We start from the raw sequence: 17,273 nt of genomic DNA on the forward strand, positions 1-17,273 counted from the left end.
GAAATTACCTCTCCTCCGGGTGTGGTCGAAGTCCCTTCCTCTCACTCGGCACTTCTGACATCTTCTTATCGTATAGCTGCTGATGTAGATGCACACAAGCAACTACAATTTCACATTGAGGTGGTAAAAACTATTCTGAGCCCAACGTGGGCTCAAACCCACGACCCTGAGATTAAGAGTCTCATGCGCTACCGACTGAACTAGCCTAGCTGCTGTTGTAAGTGTCCCCAGTCGAACTTGGGGGATTGTGAGTCAAGTAACCCACAGTATATTTCAGAAAAAAACATGACAATACGTAAAAGGTAATTTGATTGTTTTCATCATGCATGCTAAATTGGTCCACAGAAATGCACAATAGTCAAAGGAAATCACAAAATTATTGAGCGCCCAACGTGGGGCTCGAACCCACGACCCTGAGATTAAGAGTCTCATGCTCTATGGACTGAACTAGCTGGACTGCTGAGGTGTGACCCCAGTATAATTTTGGGGGATTGTGAGTCGTGACAAATAATATATTTCATAAACATGATAAAAAGCAAAAGGAAATTCGATTGCTTTCATCATGTGTGCGAAATTGGTCCACAGAAATGCACAATGGAAGTCAAAGCAAATCACAAAAGTATTCTGCGCCCAACGTGGGGCTCGGACCCACGACCCTGAGATTAAGAGTCTCATGCTCTACCGACTGAGCTAGCCGGGCTTCTGTGGTGAGTGACCCCTGCCTAACTTGGGGTCATTGTGAGTCATGTCACCCACCGGATTAAAAAAAAAACATGACAATAAGTAAAAGGTAATACTGGTAGGAACCTCTGGTTACACCATCCCACAGGGGATTATTTTGACCGTCGTGGATTCCAAATATGGGAAGGGTGGGTGGGGCTGGGTGGAGAGGGGATAGGTGGGGAGGGAGGGGATGGGTGCGGAAGGCGGCCACGGCACTCAATCTCTACATTTAATCCGCCAATTCGTTGAGCCATCATTCGAGGCAAGGTCACTTCCGAATCGTATAGAGCTCAGTGGGCCCTGTCCGGTCAAAATAAAACCTTTAGTTGAGCACTACACATGTCTGCACAGGGCACTGTACACACGTGTGTTGTAAGGCTTGTGCCCGCCCTAACAGTCGGCCATATTTGCAGAATACACCACGCCGCCGTTGACCCTGGCCACCCATCGTTCCTACCAGCTCCCTCCGCAGGAATGTGTTTCGATTGTTTTCATCATGCGTGCTAAATTGGTCCACAGAAATGCACAATGGTAGTCAAAGCAAATCACAAAATTATTATGCGCCCAACGTGGGGCTCGAACCCACGACCCTGAGGTTAAGAGTCTCATGCTCTACCGACTGAGCTAGCCGGGCTGCTGTGGTGAGTGTCCCCTGTCTAACTTGGGGTGATTGTGAGTCATGTCACCCACCGTATATTTAAAAAAAACATGAATTTAAGCAAAAAGGAATTAGTAAGTTTAAAGACTGTCTAGTTAATTGATCTACATAAATGGACAATTTAAGTCCATGGGAATCACACGTTGTTTCTGCACCAAACATGGGGCTCAAACCCACGACCCTGAGATCAAGAGTCTCTAGATCGACCGACTGAACTAGCCCAGCTACTGTTGTAAGTGTCCCCAGTCGAACTTGGGGTGATTGTGAGTCAAGTGACCCACAGTATATTTCTGAAAACATGACAAAAGCAAAAGGTAATTCGATTGTTTTCATCATATGTGCGAAATTGGCCCACAGAGATGCACAATGGTAGTCAAAGCAAATCACAAAATTATTCTGCGCCCAACGTGGGGCTCGAACCCACGACCCTGAGATTAAGAGTCTCATGCTCTACCGACTGAGCTAGCCGGGCTTCCGTGGTGTATTATCGCTGCCTAACTTGGGGTGATTGTGAGTCATGTCACCCACCGTATTAAAAAAAAACTTGACAATAAGTAACAGGTAATACTGGTAGGAACCTCTGGTTACACCAGCCCACAGGGGATTATTTTGTCCGTCGTGGATTCCAAATATGGGAAGGGTGGGTGGGGCTGGGTGGAGAGGGGAGGGTGGGGAGGGGCTGGGTGAGGAGGGGAGTTTGGGGAGGGGATGGGTGGGGAGGGAGGGGATGGGTGCGGAAGGCGGCCACGGCACTCAATCTCTACATTTAATCCGCCAATTCGTTGAGCCATCATTCGAGGCAAGGTCACTTCCGAACCGTATAGAGCTCAGTGGGCCCTGTCCGGTCAAAATAAAACCTTTAGTTGAGCACTACACATGTCTGCACAGGGCACTGTACACACGTGTGTTGTAAGGCTTGTGCCCGCCCTAACAGTCGGCCATATTTGCAGAATACACCACGCCGCCGTTGACCCTGGCCACCCATCGTTCCTACCAGCTCCCTCCGCAGGAATGTGTTTCGATTGTTTTCATCATGCGTGCTAAATTGGTCCACAGAAATGCACAATGGTAGTCAAAGCAAATCACAAAATTATTATGCGCCCAACGTGGGGCTCGAACCCACGACCCTGAGATTAAGAGTCTCATGCTCTACCGACTGAGCTAGCCGGGCTGCTGTGGTGAGAGTCCCCTGTCTAACTTGGGGTGATTGTGAGTCATGTCACCCACCGTATATTTAAAAAAAACATGAATTTAAGCAAAAAGGAATTAGTAAGTTTAAAGACTGTCTAGTTAATTGATCTACATAAATGGACAATTTAAGTCCATGGGAATCACACGTTGTTTCTGCACCAAACATGGGGCTCAAACCCACGACCCTGAGATCAAGAGTCTCTAGATCGACCGACTGAACTAGCCCAGCTACTGTTGTAAGTGTCCCAAGTCGAACTTGGGGTGATTGTGAGTCAAGTGACCCACAGTATATTTCTGAAAACATGACAAAAGCAAAAGGTAATTCGATTGTTTTCATCATGTGTGCGAAATTGGCCCACAGAGATGCACAATGGTAGTCAAAGCAAATCACAAAATTATTCTGCGCCCAACGTGGGGCTCGAACCCACGACCCTGAGATTAAGAGTCTCATGCTCTACCGACTGAGATAGCCGGGCTTCTGTGGTGTGTTATCGCTGCCTAACTTGGGGTCATTGTGAGTCATGTCACCCACCGTATTAAAAAAAAAAACATGACAATAAGTAACAGGTAATACTGGTAGGAACCTCTGGTTACACCAGCCCACAGGGGAATATTTTGTCCGTCGTGGATTCCAAATATGGGAAGGGTGGGTGGGGCTGGGTGGAGAGGGGAGGGTGGGGAGGGGCTGGGTGAGGAGGGGAGTTTGGGGAGGGGATAGGTGGGGAGGGAGGGGATGGGTGGGGAAGGCGGCCACGGCACTCAATCTCTACATTTAATCCGCCAATTCGTTGAGCCATCATTCGATGCAAGGTCACTTCCGAATCGTATAGAGCTCAGTGAGCCCTGCCCGGTCAAAATAAAACCTTTAGTTGAGCACTACACATGTCTGCACAGGGCACTGTACACACGTGTGTTTTTAAGGCTTGTGCCAGCCCTAGCAGTCGGCCATATTTGCGGAATACATCACGCCGCCGTTGACCCTGGCCACCCATCGTTCCTACCAGCTCCCTCCGCAGGAATGTGTTTCGATTGTTTTCATCATGCGTGCTAAATTGGTCCACAGAAATGCACAATGGTAGTCAAAGCAAATCACAAAATTATTATGCGCCCAACGTGGGGCTCGAACCCACGACCCTGAGATTAAGAGTCTCATGCTCTACCGACTGAGCTAGCCGGGCTGCTGTTGTAAGTGTCCCCAGTCGAACTTGGGGTGATTGTGAGTCAAGTGACCCACAGTATATTTCAGAAAACATGACAATAAGTAAAAGGTAATTCGATTGTTTTCATCATGCGTGCTAAATTGGTCCACAGAAATGCACAATAGTTGTCAAATAGAAATCACAAAATTGCTGAGCGCCCAACGTGGGGCTCGAACCCACGACCCTGAGATTAAGAGTCTCATGCTCTACCGACTGAGCTAGCCGGGCTGCTGTGGTGAGTGACCCCTGTCTAACTTGAGGTGATTGTGAGTCATGTCACCCACCGTATATTTCAAAAAAACATGAATTTAAGCAAAACGGAATTAGTAAGTTTAAAGATTATCTAGTTAATTGATCTACATAAATGGACAATTTAAGTCCATGGGAATCACACGTTGTTTCTGCACCAAAAATGGGGCTCAAACCCACGACCCTGAGATCAAGAGTCTCTAGCTCGACCGACTGAACTAGCCTAGCTACTGTTGTAAGTGTCCCCAGTCGAACTTTCAGAAAACATGACTAAAAGCAAAAGGTAATTCGATTGTTTTCATCATGTGTGCGAAGTTGGTCCACAGAGATGCACAATGGTAGTCAAAGTAAATCACAAAATTATTGAGCGCCCAGCGTGGGGCTCAAACCCACGACCCTGAGATAAAGCGTCTCATGCTCTACCGACTGAACTAGCCTAGCTACTGTTGTAAGTGTCCCCAGTCGAACTTGGGATGATTGTGAGTCAAGTGACCCACAGTATATTTCAGAAAACATGACAATAAGTAAAAAGTAATTCGATTGTTTTCATCATGCGTGCTAAATTGGTCCACAGAAATGCACAATAGTCGCCAAAGGAAATCACAAAATTATTGAGCGCCCAACGTGGGGCTCGAACCCACGACCCTGAGATTAAGAGTCTCATGCTCTACCGACTGAGCTAGCCGGGCTTCTGTGGTGTGTTATCGCTGCCTAACTTGGGGTCATTGTGAGTCATGTCACCCACCGTATTAAAAAAAAACATGACAATAAGTAACAATACTGGTAGGAACCTCTGGTTACACCAGCCCACAGGGGATTATTTTGTCCGTCGTGGATTCCAAATATGGGAAGGGTGGGTGGGGCTGGGTGGAGAGGGGAGGGTGGGGAGGGGCTGGGTGAGGAGGGGAGTTTGGGGAGGGGAGGGGATGGGTGGGGAGGGAGGGGATGGGTGCGGAAGGCGGCCACGACACTCAATCTCTACATTTAATCCGCCAATTCGTTGAGCCATCAATCGAGGCAAGGTCACTTCCGAATCGTATAGAGCTCAGTGGGCCCTGCCCGGTCAAAATAAAACCTTTAGTTGAGCACTACACATGTCTGCACAGGGCACTGTACACACGTGTGTTTATAAGGCTTGTGCCCGCCCTAGCAGTCGGCCATAATTGCGGAATACACCACGCCGCCGTTGACCCTGGCCACCCATCGTTCCTACCAGCTCCCTCCACACGAATGTGTTTCGATTGTTTTCATCATGCGTGCTAAATTGATCCACAGAAATGCACAATAGTCGTCAAAGGAAATCACAACATTATTGAGCGCCCAACGTGGGGCTCGAACCCACGACCCTGAGATCAAGAGTCTCATGCTCTATCGACTGAACTAGCCTAGCTGCTGTTGTAAGTGTCCCCAGTCGAACTTGGGGTGATTGTGAGTCAAGTGACCCACAGTATATTTCAGAAAACATGACAATAAGTAAAAGGTAATTCGATTGTTTTCATCATGCGTGCTAAATTGGTCCACAGAAATGCACAATTGTCGTCAAAGGAAATAACAAAATTGCTGAGCGCCCAACGTGGGGCTCGAACCCACGACCCAGAGATTAAGAGTCTCATGCTCTACCGACTGAGCTAGCAGGGCTGCTGTGGTGAGTGACCCCTGTCTAACTTGAGGTGATTGTGAGTCATGTCACCCACCGTATATTTCAAAAAAACATTAATTTATGCAAAAAGGAATTAGTAAGTTTAAAGCCTGTCTAGTTTATTGATCTACATAAATGGACATATTAAGTCCATGGGAATCACACGTTGTTTCTGCACCAAAAATGGGGCTCAAACCCACGACCCTGAGATCAAGAGTCTCTAGCTCGACCGACTGAACTAGCCTAGCTACTGTTGTAAGTGTCCCCAGTCGAACTTGGGGTGAATGTGAGTCAAGTGACCCACAGCATATTTCAGAAAACATGACAAAAAGCAAAAAGTAATTCGATTGTTTTCATCATGTGTGCGAAATTGGCCCACAGAGATGCACAATGGTAGTCAAAGTAAATCACAACATAATTCTGCGCCCAACGTGGGGCTCGAACCCACGACCCTGAGATTAAAAGTCTCATGCTCTACCGCCTGAGCTAGCCGGGCTTCTGTGGTGAGTGACCCCTGTCTAACTTGAGGTGATTGTGAGTCATGTCACCCACCGTATATTAAAAAAAAACGTGAATTTAAGTAAAAAGGAATTAGTAAGTTTAAAGACTGTCTAGTTAATTGATCTACATAAATGGACAATTTAAGTCCATGGGAATCACACGTTGTTTCTGCACCAAAAATGGGGCTCAAACCCACGACCCTGAGATCAAGAGTCTCATGCGCTATCGACTGAACTAGCCTAGCTGCTGTTGTAAGTGTCCCCAGTCGAGCTTGGGGTGATTGAGAGTCAAGTGACCCACAGTATATTTCAGAAAAAACATGACAATACGTAAAAGGTAATTAGATTGTTTTCATCATGCATGCTAAATTGGTCCACAGAAATGCACAATAGTCGTCAAAGGAAATCACAAAATTATTGAGCGCCCAACGTGGGGCTCGAACCCACGACCCTGAGATAAAGAGTCTCATGCTCTACCGACTGAGCTAGCCGGGCTTCTGTGGTGTGTTATCGCTGCCTAACTTGGGGTGATTGTGAGTCATGTCACCCACCGTATTAAAAAAAAAACATGACAATAAGTAATAGGTAATACTGGTAGGAACCTCTGGTTACACCAGCCCACAGGGGATTATTTTGTCCGTCGTGGATTCCAAATATGGGAAGGGTGGGTGGGGCTGGGTGGAGAGGGGAGGGTGGGGAGGGGCTGGGTGAGGAGGGGAGTTTGGGGAGGGGATGGGTGGGGAGGGAGGGGATGGGTGGGGAGGGAGGGGATGGGTGGGGAGGGAGGGGATGGGTGGGGAGGGAGGGGATGGGTGGGGAGGGAGGGGATGGGTGGGGAGGGGAGGGAGGGAGGGGATGGGTGCGGAAGGCGGCCACGGCACTCAATCTCTACATTTAATCCGCCAATTCGTTGAGCCATCATTCGAGGCAAGGTCACTTCCGAATCGTATAAAGCTCAGTGGGCCCTGTCCGGTCAAAATAAAACCTTTAGTTGAGCACTACACATGTCTGCACAGGGCACTGTACACACGTGTGTTGTAAGGCTTGTGCCCGCCCTAACAGTCGGCCATATTTGCAGAATACACCACGCCGCCTTTGACCCTGGCCACCCATCGTTCCTACCAGCTCCCTCCGCAGAAATGTATTTCGATTGTTTTCATCATGCGTGCTAAATTGGTCCACAGAAATGCACAATGGTAGTCAAACCAAATCCAAAATAATTATGCGCCCAACGTGGGGCTCGAACCCACGACCCTGAGATTAAGAGTCTCATGCTCTACCGACTGAGCTAGCCGGGCTGCTGTGGTGAGTGACCCCTGTCTAACTTGGGGTGATTGTGAGTCATGTCACCCACCGTATATTTCAAAAAAACATTAATTTATGCAAAAAGGAATTAGTAAGTTTAAAGCCTGTCTAGTTTATTGATCTACATAAATGGACATATTAAGTCCATGGGAATCACACGTTGTTTCTGCACCAAAAATGGGGCTCAAACCCACGACCCTGAGATCAAGAGTCTCTAGCTCGACCGACTGAACTAGCCTAGCTACTGTTGTAAGTGTCCCCAGTCGAACTTGGGGTGAATGTGAGTCAAGTGACCCACAGCATATTTCAGAAAACATGACAAAAAGCAAAACGTAATTCGATTGTTTTCATCATGTGTGCGAAATTGGCCCACAGAGATGCACAATGGTAGTCAAAGTAAATCACAAAAAAATTCTGCGCCCAACGTGGGGCTCGAACCCACGACCCTGAGATTAAGAGTCTCATGCTCTACCGACTGAGCTAGCCGGGCTTCTGTGGTGAGTGACCCCTGTCTAACTTGAGGCGATTGTGAGTCATGTCACCCACCGTATATTTAAAAAAAAACGTGAATTTAAGTAAAAAGGAATTAGTAAGTTTAAAGACTGTCTAGTTAATTGATCTACATAAATGGACAATTTAAGTCCATGGGAATCACACGTTGTTTCTGCACCAAAAATGGGGCTCAAACCCACGACCCTGAGATCAAGAGTCTCATGCGCTATCGACTGAACTAGCCTAGCTGCTGTTGTAAGTGTCCCCAGTCGAGCTTGGGGTGATTGTGAGTCAAGTGACCCACAGTATATTTCAGAAAAAACATGACAATACGTAAAAGGTAATTAGATTGTTTTCATCATGCATGCTAAATTGGTCCACAGAAATGCACAATAGTCGTCAAAGGAAATCACAAAATTATTGAGCGCCCAACGTGGTGCTCGAACCCACGACCCTGAGATTAAGAGTCTCATGCTCTACCGACTGAGCTAGCCGGGCTTCTGTGGTGTGTTATCGCTGCCTAACTTGGGGTGATTGTGAGTCATGTCACCCACCGTATTAAAAAAAAACATGACAATAAGTAACAGGTAATACTGGTAGGAAACTCTGGTTACACCAGCCCACAGGGGATTATTTTGTCCGTCGTGGATTCCAAATATGGGAAGGGTGGGTGGGGCTGGGTGGAGAGGGGAGGGTGGGGAGGGGCTGGGTGAGGAGGGGAGTTTGGGGAGGGGATGGGTGGGGAGGGAGGGGATGGGTGGGGAGGGAGGGGATGGGTGGGGAGGGAGGGGATGGGTGGGGAGGGAGGGGATGGGTGCGGAAGGCGGCCACGGCACTCAATCTCTACATTTAATCCGCCAATTCGTTGAGCCATCATTCGAGGCAAGGTCACTTCCGAATCGTATAGAGCTCAGTGGGCCCTGTCCGGTCAAAATAAAACCTTTAGTTGAGCACTACACATGTCTGCACAGGGCACTGTACACACGTGTGTTGTAAGGCTTGTGCCCGCCCTAACAGTCGGCCATATTTGCAGAATACACCACGCCGCCGTTGACCCTGGCCACCCATCGTTCCTACCAGCTCCCTCCGCAGGAATGTGTTTCGATTGTTTTCATCATGCGTGCTAAATTGGTCCACAGAAATGCACAATGGTAGTCAAAGCAAATCACAAAATTATTATGCGCCCAACGTGGGGCTCGAACCCACGACCCGGAGATTAAGAGTCTCATGCTCTACCGACTGAGCTAGCCGGGCTGGTGTGGTGAGTGTCCCCTGTCTAACTTGGGGTGATTGTGAGTCATGTCACCCACCGTATATTTAAAAAAAACATGAATTTAAGCAAAAAGGAATTAGTAAGTTTAAAGACTGTCTAGTTAATTGATCTACATAAATGGACAATTTAAGTCCATGGGAATCACACGTTGTTTCTGCACCAAACATGGGGCTCAAACCCACGACCCTGAGATCAAGAGTCTCTAGATCGACCGACTGAACTAGCCCAGCTACTGTTGTAAGTGTCCCAAGTCGAACTTGGGGTGATTGTGAGTCAAGTGACCCACAGTATATTTCTGAAAACATGACAAAAGCAAAAGGTAATTCGATTGTTTTCATCATGTGTGCGAAATTGGCCCACAGAGATGCACAATGGTAGTCAAAGCAAATCACAAAATTATTCTGCGCCCAACGTGGGGCTCGAACCCACGACCCTGAGATTAAGAGTCTCATGCTCTACCGACTGAGCTAGCCGGGCATCCGTGGTGTGTTTTCGCTGCCTAACTTGGGGTGATTGTGAGTCATGTCACCCACCGTATTAAAAAAAAACTTGACAATAAGTAACAGGTAATACTGGTAGGAACCTCTGGTTACACCAGCCCACAGGGGATTATTTTGTCCGTCGTGGATTCCAAATATGGGAAGGGTGGGTGGGGCTGGGTGGAGAGGGGAGGGTGGGGAGGGGCTGGGTGAGGAGGGGAGTTTGGGGAGGGGATGGGTGGGGAGGGAGGGGATGGGTGCGGAAGGCGGCCACGGCACTCAATCTCTACATTTAATCCGCCAATTCGTTGAGCCATCATTCGAGGCAAGGTCACTTCTGAATCGTATAGAGCTCAGTGGGCCCTGTCCGGTCAAAATAAAACCTTTAGTTGAGCACTACACATGTCTGCACAGGGCACTGCACACACGTGTGTTGTAAGGCTTGTGCCCGCCCTAACAGTCGGCCATATTTGCAGAATACACCACACCGCCGTTGACCCTGGCCACCCATCGTTCCTACCAGCTCCCTCCGCAGGAATGTGTTTCGATTGTTTTCATCATGCGTGCTAAATTGGTCCACAGAAATGCACAATGGTAGTCAAAGCAAATCACAAAATTATTATGCGCCCAACGTGGGGCTCGAACCCACGACCCTGAGATTAAGAGTCTCATGCTCTACCGACTGAGCTAGCCGGGCTGCTGTGGTGAGTGTCCCCTGTCTAACTTGGGGTGATTGTGAGTCATGTCACCCACCGTATATTAAAAAAAAACATGAATTTAAGCAAAAAGGAATTAGTAAGTTTAAAGACTGTCTAGTTAATTGAACTACATAAATGGACAATTTAAGTCCATGGGAATCACACGTTGTTTCTGCACCCAACATGGGGCTCAAACCCACGACCCTGAGATCAAGAGTCTCTAGATCGACCGACTGAACTAGCCCAGCTACTGTTGTAAGTGTCCCCAGTCGAACTTGGGGTGATTGTGAGTCAAGTGACCCACAGTATATTTCAGAAAACATGACAAAAGCAAAAGGTAATTCGATTGTTTTCATCATGTGTGCGAAATTGGCCCACAGAGATGCACAATGGTAGTCAAAGCAAATCACAAAATTATTCTGCGCCCAACGTGGGGCTCGAACCCACGACCCTGAGATTAAGAGTCTCATGCTCTACCGACTGAGCTAGCCGGGCTTCTGTGGTGTGTTATCGCTGCCTAACTTGGGGTCATTGTGAGTCATGTCACCAACCGCATAAAAAAAAAACATGACAATAAGTAACAGGTAATACTGGTAGGAACCTCTGGTTACACCAGCCCACAGGGGATTATTTTGTCCGTCGTGGATTCCAAATATGGGAAGGGTGGGTGGGGCTGGGTGGAGAGGGGAGGGTGGGGAGGGGCTGGGTGAGGAGGGGAGTTTGGGGAGGGGATGGGTGGGGAGGGAGGGGATGGGTGGGGAGGGAGGGGATGGGTGCGGAAGGCGGCCACGGCACTCAATCTCTACATTTAATCCGCCAATTCGTTGAGCCATCATTCGAGGCAAGGTCACTTCCGAATCGTATAGAGCTCAGTGGGCCCTGTCCGGTCAAAATAAAACCTTTAGTTGAGCACTACACATGTCTGCACAGGGCACTGTACACACGTGTGTTGTAAGGCTTGTGCCCGCCCTAACAGTCGGCCATATTTGCAGAATACACCACGCCGCCGTTGACCCTGGCCACCCATCGTTCCTACCAGCTCCCTCCGCAGGAATGTGTTTCGATTGTTTTCATCATGCGTGCTAAATTGGTCCACAGAAATGCACAATGGTAGTCAAAGCAAATCACAAAATTATTATGCGCCCAACGTGGGGCTCGAACCCACGACCCTGAGATTAAGAGTCTCATGCTCTACCGACTGAGCTAGCCGGGCTGCTGTGGTGAGTGTCCCCTGTCTAACTTGGGGTGATTGTGAGTCATGTCACCCACCGTATATTTAAAAAAAACATGAATTTAAGCAAAAAGGAATTAGTAAGTTTAAAGACTGTCTAGTTAATTGATCTACATAAATGGACAATTTAAGTCCATGGGAATCACACGTTGTTTCTGCACCAAACATGGGGCTCAAACCCACGACCCTGAGATCAAGAGTCTCTAGATCGACCGACTGAACTAGCCCAGCTACTGTTGTAAGTGTCCCAAGTCGAACTTGGGGTGATTGTGAGTCAAGTGACCCACAGTATATTTCTGAAAACATGACAAAAGCAAAAGGTAATTCGATTGTTTTCATCATGTGTGCGAAATTGGCCCACAGAGATGCACAATGGTAGTCAAAGCAAATCACAAAATTATTCTGCGCCCAACGTGGGGCTCGAACCCACGACCCTGAGATTAAGAGTCTCATGCTCTACCGACTGAGCTAGCCGGGCTTCCGTGGTGTGTTATCGCTGCCTAACTTGGGGTGATTGTGAGTCATGTCACCCACCGTATTAAAAAAAAACTTGACAATAAGTAACAGGTAATACTGGTAGGAACCTCTGGTTACACCAGCCCACAGGGGATTATTTTGTCCGTCGTGGATTCCAAATATGGGAAGGGTGGGTGGGGCTGGGTGGAGAGGGGAGGGTGGGGAGGGGCTGGGTGAGGAGGGGAGTTTGGGGAGGGGATGGGTGGGGAGGGAGGGGATGGGTGCGGAAGGCGGCCACGGCACTCAATCTCTACATTTAATCCGCCAATTCGTTGAGCCATCATTCGAGGCAAGGTCACTTCTGAATCGTATAGAGCTCAGTGGGCCCTGTCCGGTCAAAATAAAACCTTTAGTTGAGCACTACACATGTCTGCACAGGGCACTGCACACACGTGTGTTGTAAGGCTTGTGCCCGCCCTAACAGTCGGCCATGTTTGCAGAATACACCACACCGCCGTTGACCCTGGCCACCCATCGTTCCTACCAGCTCCCTCCGCAGGAATGTGTTTCGATTGTTTTCATCATGCGTGCTAAATTGGTCCACAGAAATGCACAATGGTAGTCAAAGCAAATCACAAAATTATTATGCGCCCAACGTGGGGCTCGAACCCACGACCCTGAGATTAAGAGTCTCATGCTCTACCGACTGAGCTAGCCGGGCTGCTGTGGTGAGTGTCCCCTGTCTAACTTGGGGTGATTGTGAGTCATGTCACCCACCGTATATTTTAAAAAAACATGAATTTAAGCAAAAAGGAATTAGTAAGTTTAAAGACTGTCTAGTTAATTGAACTACATAAATGGACAATTTAAGTCCATGGGAATCACACGTTGTTTCTGCACCCAACATGGGGCTCAAACCCACGACCCTGAGATCAAGAGTCTCTAGATCGACCGACTGAACTAGCCCAGCTACTGTTGTAAGTGTCCCCAGTCGAACTTGGGGTGATTGTGAGTCAAGTGACCCACAGTATATTTCAGAAAACATGACAAAAGCAAAAGGTAATTCGATTGTTTTCATCATGTGTGCGAAATTGGCCCACAGAGATGCACAATGGTAGTCAAAGCAAATCACAAAATTATTCTGCGCCCAACGTGGGGCTCGAACCCACGACCCTGAGATTAAGAGTCTCATGCTCTACCGACTGAGCTAGCCGGGCTTCTGTGGTGTGTTATCGCTGCCTAACTTGGGGTCATTGTGAGTCATGTCACCAACCGCATAAAAAAAAAACATGACAATAAGTAACAGGTAATACTGGTAGGAACCTCTGGTTACACCAGCCCACAGGGGATTATTTTGTCCGTCGTGGATTCCAAATATGGGAAGGGTGGGTGGGGCTGGGTGGAGAGGGGAGGGTGGGGAGGGGCTGGGTGAGGAGGGGAGTTTGGGGAGGGGATGGGTGGGGAGGGAGGGGATGGGTGCGGAAGGCGGCCACGGCACTCAATCTCTACATTTAATCCGCCAATTCGTTGAGCCATCATTCGAGGCAAGGTCACTTCCGAATCGTATAGAGCTCAGTGGGCCCTGTCCGGTCAAAATAAAACCTTTAGTTGAGCACTACACATGTCTGCACAGGGCACTGTACACACGTGTGTTGTAAGGCTTGTGCCCGCCCTAACAGTCGGCCATATTTGCAGAATACACCACGCCGCCGTTGACCCTGGCCACCCATCGTTCCTACCAGCTCCCTCCGCAGGAATGTGTTTCGATTGTTTTCATCATGCGTGCTAAATTGGTCCACAGAAATGCACAATGGTAGTCAAAGCAAATCACAAAATTATTATGCGCCCAACGTGGGGCTCGAACCCACGACCCTGAGATTAAGAGTCTCATGCTCTACCGACTGAGCTAGCCGGGCTGCTGTGGTGAGTGTCCCCTGTCTAACTTGGGGTGATTGTGAGTCATGTCACCCACCGTATATTTAAAAAAAACATGAATTTAAGCAAAAAGGAATTAGTAAGTTTAAAGACTGTCTAGTTAATTGATCTACATAAATGGACAATTTAAGTCCATGGGAATCACACGTTGTTTCTGCACCAAACATGGGGCTCAAACCCACGACCCTGAGATCAAGAGTCTCTAGATCGACCGACTGAACTAGCCCAGCTACTGTTGTAAGTGTCCCAAGTCGAACTTGGGGTGATTGTGAGTCAAGTGACCCACAGTATATTTCTGAAAACATGACAAAAGCAAAAGGTAATTCGATTGTTTTCATCATGTGTGCGAAATTGGCCCACAGAGATGCACAATGGTAGTCAAAGCAAATCACAAAATTATTCTGCGACCAACGTGGGGCTCGAACCCACGACCCTGAGATTAAGAGTCTCATGCTCTACCGACTGAGCTAGCCGGGCTTCTGTGGTGTGTTATCGCTGCCTAACTTGGGGTCATTGTGAGTCATGTCACCCACCGTATTAAAAAAAAACTTGACAATAAGTAACAGGTAATACTGGTAGGAACCTCTGGTTACACCAGCCCACAGGGGATTATTTTGTCCGTCGTGGATTCCAAATATGGGAAGGGTGGGTGGGGCTGGGTGGAGAGGGGAGGGTGGGGAGGGGCTGGGTGAGGAGGGGAGTTTGGGGAGGGGATGGTTGGGGAGGGAGGGGATGGGTGGGGAGGGAGGGGATGGGTGGGGAGGGAGGGGATGGGTGGGGAGGGAGGGGATGGGTGGGGAGGGAGGGGATGGGTGGGGAGGGAGGGGATGGGTGGGGAGGGAGGGGATGGGTGCGGAAGGCGGCCACGGCACTCAATCTCTACATTTAATCCGCCAATTCGTTGAGCCATCATTCGAGGCAAGGTCACTTCCGAATCGTATAGAGCTCAGTGGGCCCTGTCCGGTCAAAATAAAACCTTTAGTTGAGCACTACACATGTCTGCACAGGGCACTGTACACACGTGTGTTGTAAGGCTTGTGCCCGCCCTAACAGTCGGCCATATTTGCAGAATACACCACGCCGCCGTTGACCCTGGCCACCCATCGTTCCTACCAGCTCCCTCCGCAGGAATGTGTTTCGATTGTTTTCATCATGCGTGCTAAATTGGTCCACAGAAATGCACAATGGTAGTCAAAGCAAATCACAAAATTATTATGCGCCCAACGTGGGGCTCGAACCCACGACCCTGAGATTAAGAGTCTCATGCTCTACCGACTGAGCTAGCCGGGCTGCTGTGGTGAGTGTCCCCTGTCTAACTTGGGGTGATTGTGAGTCATGTCACCCACCGTATATTTAAAAAAAACATGAATTTAAGCAAAAAGGAATTAGTAAGTTTAAAGACTGTCTAGTTAATTGATCTACATAAATGGACAATTTAAGTCCATGGGAATCACACGTTGTTTCTGCACCAAACATGGGGCTCAAACCCACGACCCTGAGATCAAGAGTCTCTAGATCGACCGACTGAACTAGCCCAGCTACTGTTGTAAGTGTCCCAAGTCGAACTTGGGGTGATTGTGAGTCAAGTGACCCACAGTATATTTCAGAAAACATGACAAAAGCAAAAGGTAATTCGATTGTTTTCATCATGTGTGCGAAATTGGCCCACAGAGATGCACAATGGTAGTCAAAGCAAATCACAAAATTATTCTGCGCCCAACGTGGGGCTCGAACCCACGACCCTGAGATTAAGAGTCTCATGCTCTACCGACTGAGCTAGCCGGGCTTCTGTGGTGTGTTATCGCTGCCTAACTTGGGGTCATTGTGAGTCATGTCACCAACCGCATAAAAAAAAAAACATGACAATAAGTAACAGGTAATACTGGTAGGAACCTCTGGTTACACCAGCCCACAGGGGATTATTTTGTCCGTCGTGGATTCCAAATATGGGAAGGGTGGGTGGGGCTGGGTGGAGAGGGGAGGGTGGGGAGGGGCTGGGTGAGGAGGGGAGTTTGGGGAGGGGATGGGTGGGGAGGGAGGGGATGGGTGCGGAAGGCGGCCACGGCACTCAATCTCTACATTTAATCCGCCAATTCGTTGAGCCATCATTCGAGGCAAGGTCACTTCCGAATCGTATAGAGCTCAGTGGGCCCTGTCCGGTCAAAATAAAACCTTTAGTTGAGCACTACACATGTCTGCACAGGGCACTGTACACACGTGTGTTGTAAGGCTTGTGCCCGCCCTAACAGTCGGCCATATTTGCAGAATACACCACGCCGCCGTTGACCCTGGCCACCCATCGTTCCTACCAGCTCCCTCCGCAGGAATGTGTTTCGATTGTTTTCATCATGCGTGCTAAATTGGTCCACAGAAATGCACAATGGTAGTCAAAGCAAATCACAAAATTATTATGCGCCCAACGTGGGGCTCGAACCCACGACCCTGAGATTAAGAGTCTCATGCTCTACCGACTGAGCTAGCCGGGCTGCTGTGGTGAGTGTCCCCTGTCTAACTTGGGGTGATTGTGAGTCATGTCACCCACCGTATATTTAAAAAAAAACATGAATTTAAGCAAAAAGGAATTAGTAAGTTTAAAGACTGTCTAGTTAATTGATCTACATAAATGGACAATTTAAGTCCATGGGAATCACACGTTGTTTCTGCACCAAACATGGGGCTCAAACCCACGACCCTGAGATCAAGAGTCTCTAGATCGACCGACTGAACTAGCCCAGCTACTGTTGTAAGTGTCCCAAGTCGAACTTGGGGTGATTGTGAGTCAAGTGACCCACAGTATATTTCTGAAAACATGACAAAAGCAAAAGGTAATTCGATTGTTTTCATCATGTGTGCGAAATTGGCCCACAGAGATGCACAATGGTAGTCAAAGCAAATCACAAAATTATTCTGCGCCCAACGTGGGGCTCGAACCCACGACCCTGAGATTAGGAGTCTCATGCTCTACCGACTGAGCTAGCCGGGCTTCCGTGGTGTGTTATCGCTGCCTAACTTGGGGTGATTGTGAGTCATGTCACCCACCGTATTAAAAAAAAACTTGACAATAAGTAACAGGTAATACTGGTAGGAACCTCTGGTTACACCAGCCCACAGGGGATTATTTTGTCCGTCGTGGATTCCAAATATGGGAAGGGTGGGTGGGGCTGGGTGGAGAGGGGAGGGTGGGGAGGGGCTGGGTGAGGAGGGGAGTTTGGGGAGGGGATGGGTGGGGAGGGAGGGGATGGGTG

General features: G+C 48.6%; 30 non-coding genes across 30 annotated transcripts; all 30 read right to left on the reverse strand.

Moving 5' to 3' along the window:
- Positions 1 to 384: 384 nt before the first annotated feature.
- TRNAK-CUU (transfer RNA lysine (anticodon CUU)) lies at positions 385 to 457 on the reverse strand. The gene has a single exon. It is a non-coding gene; the product is annotated as a tRNA-Lys (tRNA).
- Positions 458 to 627: 170 nt separating this feature from the next.
- On the reverse strand, positions 628 to 700 carry TRNAK-CUU (transfer RNA lysine (anticodon CUU)). Its single transcript has one exon. It is a non-coding gene; the product is annotated as a tRNA-Lys (tRNA).
- Positions 701 to 1,284: 584 nt separating this feature from the next.
- TRNAK-CUU (transfer RNA lysine (anticodon CUU)) lies at positions 1,285 to 1,357 on the reverse strand. Its single transcript has one exon. It is a non-coding gene; the product is annotated as a tRNA-Lys (tRNA).
- A 423-nt stretch (positions 1,358 to 1,780) lies between these two features.
- TRNAK-CUU (transfer RNA lysine (anticodon CUU)) lies at positions 1,781 to 1,853 on the reverse strand. Its single transcript has one exon. It is a non-coding gene; the product is annotated as a tRNA-Lys (tRNA).
- A 626-nt stretch (positions 1,854 to 2,479) lies between these two features.
- TRNAK-CUU (transfer RNA lysine (anticodon CUU)) lies at positions 2,480 to 2,552 on the reverse strand. The gene has a single exon. It is a non-coding gene; the product is annotated as a tRNA-Lys (tRNA).
- Positions 2,553 to 2,975: 423 nt separating this feature from the next.
- Positions 2,976 to 3,048, reverse strand: TRNAK-CUU (transfer RNA lysine (anticodon CUU)). The gene has a single exon. It is a non-coding gene; the product is annotated as a tRNA-Lys (tRNA).
- A 629-nt stretch (positions 3,049 to 3,677) lies between these two features.
- On the reverse strand, positions 3,678 to 3,750 carry TRNAK-CUU (transfer RNA lysine (anticodon CUU)). The gene has a single exon. It is a non-coding gene; the product is annotated as a tRNA-Lys (tRNA).
- A 176-nt stretch (positions 3,751 to 3,926) lies between these two features.
- Positions 3,927 to 3,999, reverse strand: TRNAK-CUU (transfer RNA lysine (anticodon CUU)). Its single transcript has one exon. It is a non-coding gene; the product is annotated as a tRNA-Lys (tRNA).
- A 637-nt stretch (positions 4,000 to 4,636) lies between these two features.
- Positions 4,637 to 4,709, reverse strand: TRNAK-CUU (transfer RNA lysine (anticodon CUU)). The gene has a single exon. It is a non-coding gene; the product is annotated as a tRNA-Lys (tRNA).
- Positions 4,710 to 5,337: 628 nt separating this feature from the next.
- Positions 5,338 to 5,410, reverse strand: TRNAK-CUU (transfer RNA lysine (anticodon CUU)). The gene has a single exon. It is a non-coding gene; the product is annotated as a tRNA-Lys (tRNA).
- Positions 5,411 to 5,585: 175 nt separating this feature from the next.
- Positions 5,586 to 5,658, reverse strand: TRNAK-CUU (transfer RNA lysine (anticodon CUU)). The gene has a single exon. It is a non-coding gene; the product is annotated as a tRNA-Lys (tRNA).
- A 424-nt stretch (positions 5,659 to 6,082) lies between these two features.
- On the reverse strand, positions 6,083 to 6,155 carry TRNAK-UUU (transfer RNA lysine (anticodon UUU)). The gene has a single exon. It is a non-coding gene; the product is annotated as a tRNA-Lys (tRNA).
- A 426-nt stretch (positions 6,156 to 6,581) lies between these two features.
- TRNAK-CUU (transfer RNA lysine (anticodon CUU)) lies at positions 6,582 to 6,654 on the reverse strand. The gene has a single exon. It is a non-coding gene; the product is annotated as a tRNA-Lys (tRNA).
- A 730-nt stretch (positions 6,655 to 7,384) lies between these two features.
- On the reverse strand, positions 7,385 to 7,457 carry TRNAK-CUU (transfer RNA lysine (anticodon CUU)). The gene has a single exon. It is a non-coding gene; the product is annotated as a tRNA-Lys (tRNA).
- Positions 7,458 to 7,881: 424 nt separating this feature from the next.
- TRNAK-CUU (transfer RNA lysine (anticodon CUU)) lies at positions 7,882 to 7,954 on the reverse strand. The gene has a single exon. It is a non-coding gene; the product is annotated as a tRNA-Lys (tRNA).
- Positions 7,955 to 8,381: 427 nt separating this feature from the next.
- On the reverse strand, positions 8,382 to 8,454 carry TRNAK-CUU (transfer RNA lysine (anticodon CUU)). Its single transcript has one exon. It is a non-coding gene; the product is annotated as a tRNA-Lys (tRNA).
- Positions 8,455 to 9,137: 683 nt separating this feature from the next.
- On the reverse strand, positions 9,138 to 9,210 carry TRNAK-CUU (transfer RNA lysine (anticodon CUU)). The gene has a single exon. It is a non-coding gene; the product is annotated as a tRNA-Lys (tRNA).
- Positions 9,211 to 9,633: 423 nt separating this feature from the next.
- On the reverse strand, positions 9,634 to 9,706 carry TRNAK-CUU (transfer RNA lysine (anticodon CUU)). The gene has a single exon. It is a non-coding gene; the product is annotated as a tRNA-Lys (tRNA).
- A 626-nt stretch (positions 9,707 to 10,332) lies between these two features.
- Positions 10,333 to 10,405, reverse strand: TRNAK-CUU (transfer RNA lysine (anticodon CUU)). Its single transcript has one exon. It is a non-coding gene; the product is annotated as a tRNA-Lys (tRNA).
- Positions 10,406 to 10,828: 423 nt separating this feature from the next.
- Positions 10,829 to 10,901, reverse strand: TRNAK-CUU (transfer RNA lysine (anticodon CUU)). Its single transcript has one exon. It is a non-coding gene; the product is annotated as a tRNA-Lys (tRNA).
- A 645-nt stretch (positions 10,902 to 11,546) lies between these two features.
- Positions 11,547 to 11,619, reverse strand: TRNAK-CUU (transfer RNA lysine (anticodon CUU)). The gene has a single exon. It is a non-coding gene; the product is annotated as a tRNA-Lys (tRNA).
- Positions 11,620 to 12,042: 423 nt separating this feature from the next.
- TRNAK-CUU (transfer RNA lysine (anticodon CUU)) lies at positions 12,043 to 12,115 on the reverse strand. Its single transcript has one exon. It is a non-coding gene; the product is annotated as a tRNA-Lys (tRNA).
- A 626-nt stretch (positions 12,116 to 12,741) lies between these two features.
- On the reverse strand, positions 12,742 to 12,814 carry TRNAK-CUU (transfer RNA lysine (anticodon CUU)). The gene has a single exon. It is a non-coding gene; the product is annotated as a tRNA-Lys (tRNA).
- A 423-nt stretch (positions 12,815 to 13,237) lies between these two features.
- Positions 13,238 to 13,310, reverse strand: TRNAK-CUU (transfer RNA lysine (anticodon CUU)). The gene has a single exon. It is a non-coding gene; the product is annotated as a tRNA-Lys (tRNA).
- Positions 13,311 to 13,936: 626 nt separating this feature from the next.
- On the reverse strand, positions 13,937 to 14,009 carry TRNAK-CUU (transfer RNA lysine (anticodon CUU)). The gene has a single exon. It is a non-coding gene; the product is annotated as a tRNA-Lys (tRNA).
- A 421-nt stretch (positions 14,010 to 14,430) lies between these two features.
- TRNAK-CUU (transfer RNA lysine (anticodon CUU)) lies at positions 14,431 to 14,505 on the reverse strand. The gene has a single exon. It is a non-coding gene; the product is annotated as a tRNA-Lys (tRNA).
- Positions 14,506 to 15,245: 740 nt separating this feature from the next.
- On the reverse strand, positions 15,246 to 15,318 carry TRNAK-CUU (transfer RNA lysine (anticodon CUU)). The gene has a single exon. It is a non-coding gene; the product is annotated as a tRNA-Lys (tRNA).
- A 423-nt stretch (positions 15,319 to 15,741) lies between these two features.
- TRNAK-CUU (transfer RNA lysine (anticodon CUU)) lies at positions 15,742 to 15,814 on the reverse strand. Its single transcript has one exon. It is a non-coding gene; the product is annotated as a tRNA-Lys (tRNA).
- A 627-nt stretch (positions 15,815 to 16,441) lies between these two features.
- TRNAK-CUU (transfer RNA lysine (anticodon CUU)) lies at positions 16,442 to 16,514 on the reverse strand. Its single transcript has one exon. It is a non-coding gene; the product is annotated as a tRNA-Lys (tRNA).
- Positions 16,515 to 16,938: 424 nt separating this feature from the next.
- Positions 16,939 to 17,011, reverse strand: TRNAR-CCU (transfer RNA arginine (anticodon CCU)). The gene has a single exon. It is a non-coding gene; the product is annotated as a tRNA-Arg (tRNA).
- Positions 17,012 to 17,273: the final 262 nt, after the last annotated feature.

This window comes from Lampetra planeri, chromosome 5, assembly GCF_965212315.1.
Source record: "Lampetra planeri chromosome 5, kcLamPlan1.2.h2, whole genome shotgun sequence".
Classification (NCBI taxonomy): Eukaryota; Metazoa; Chordata; class Hyperoartia; order Petromyzontiformes; family Petromyzontidae; genus Lampetra; species Lampetra planeri.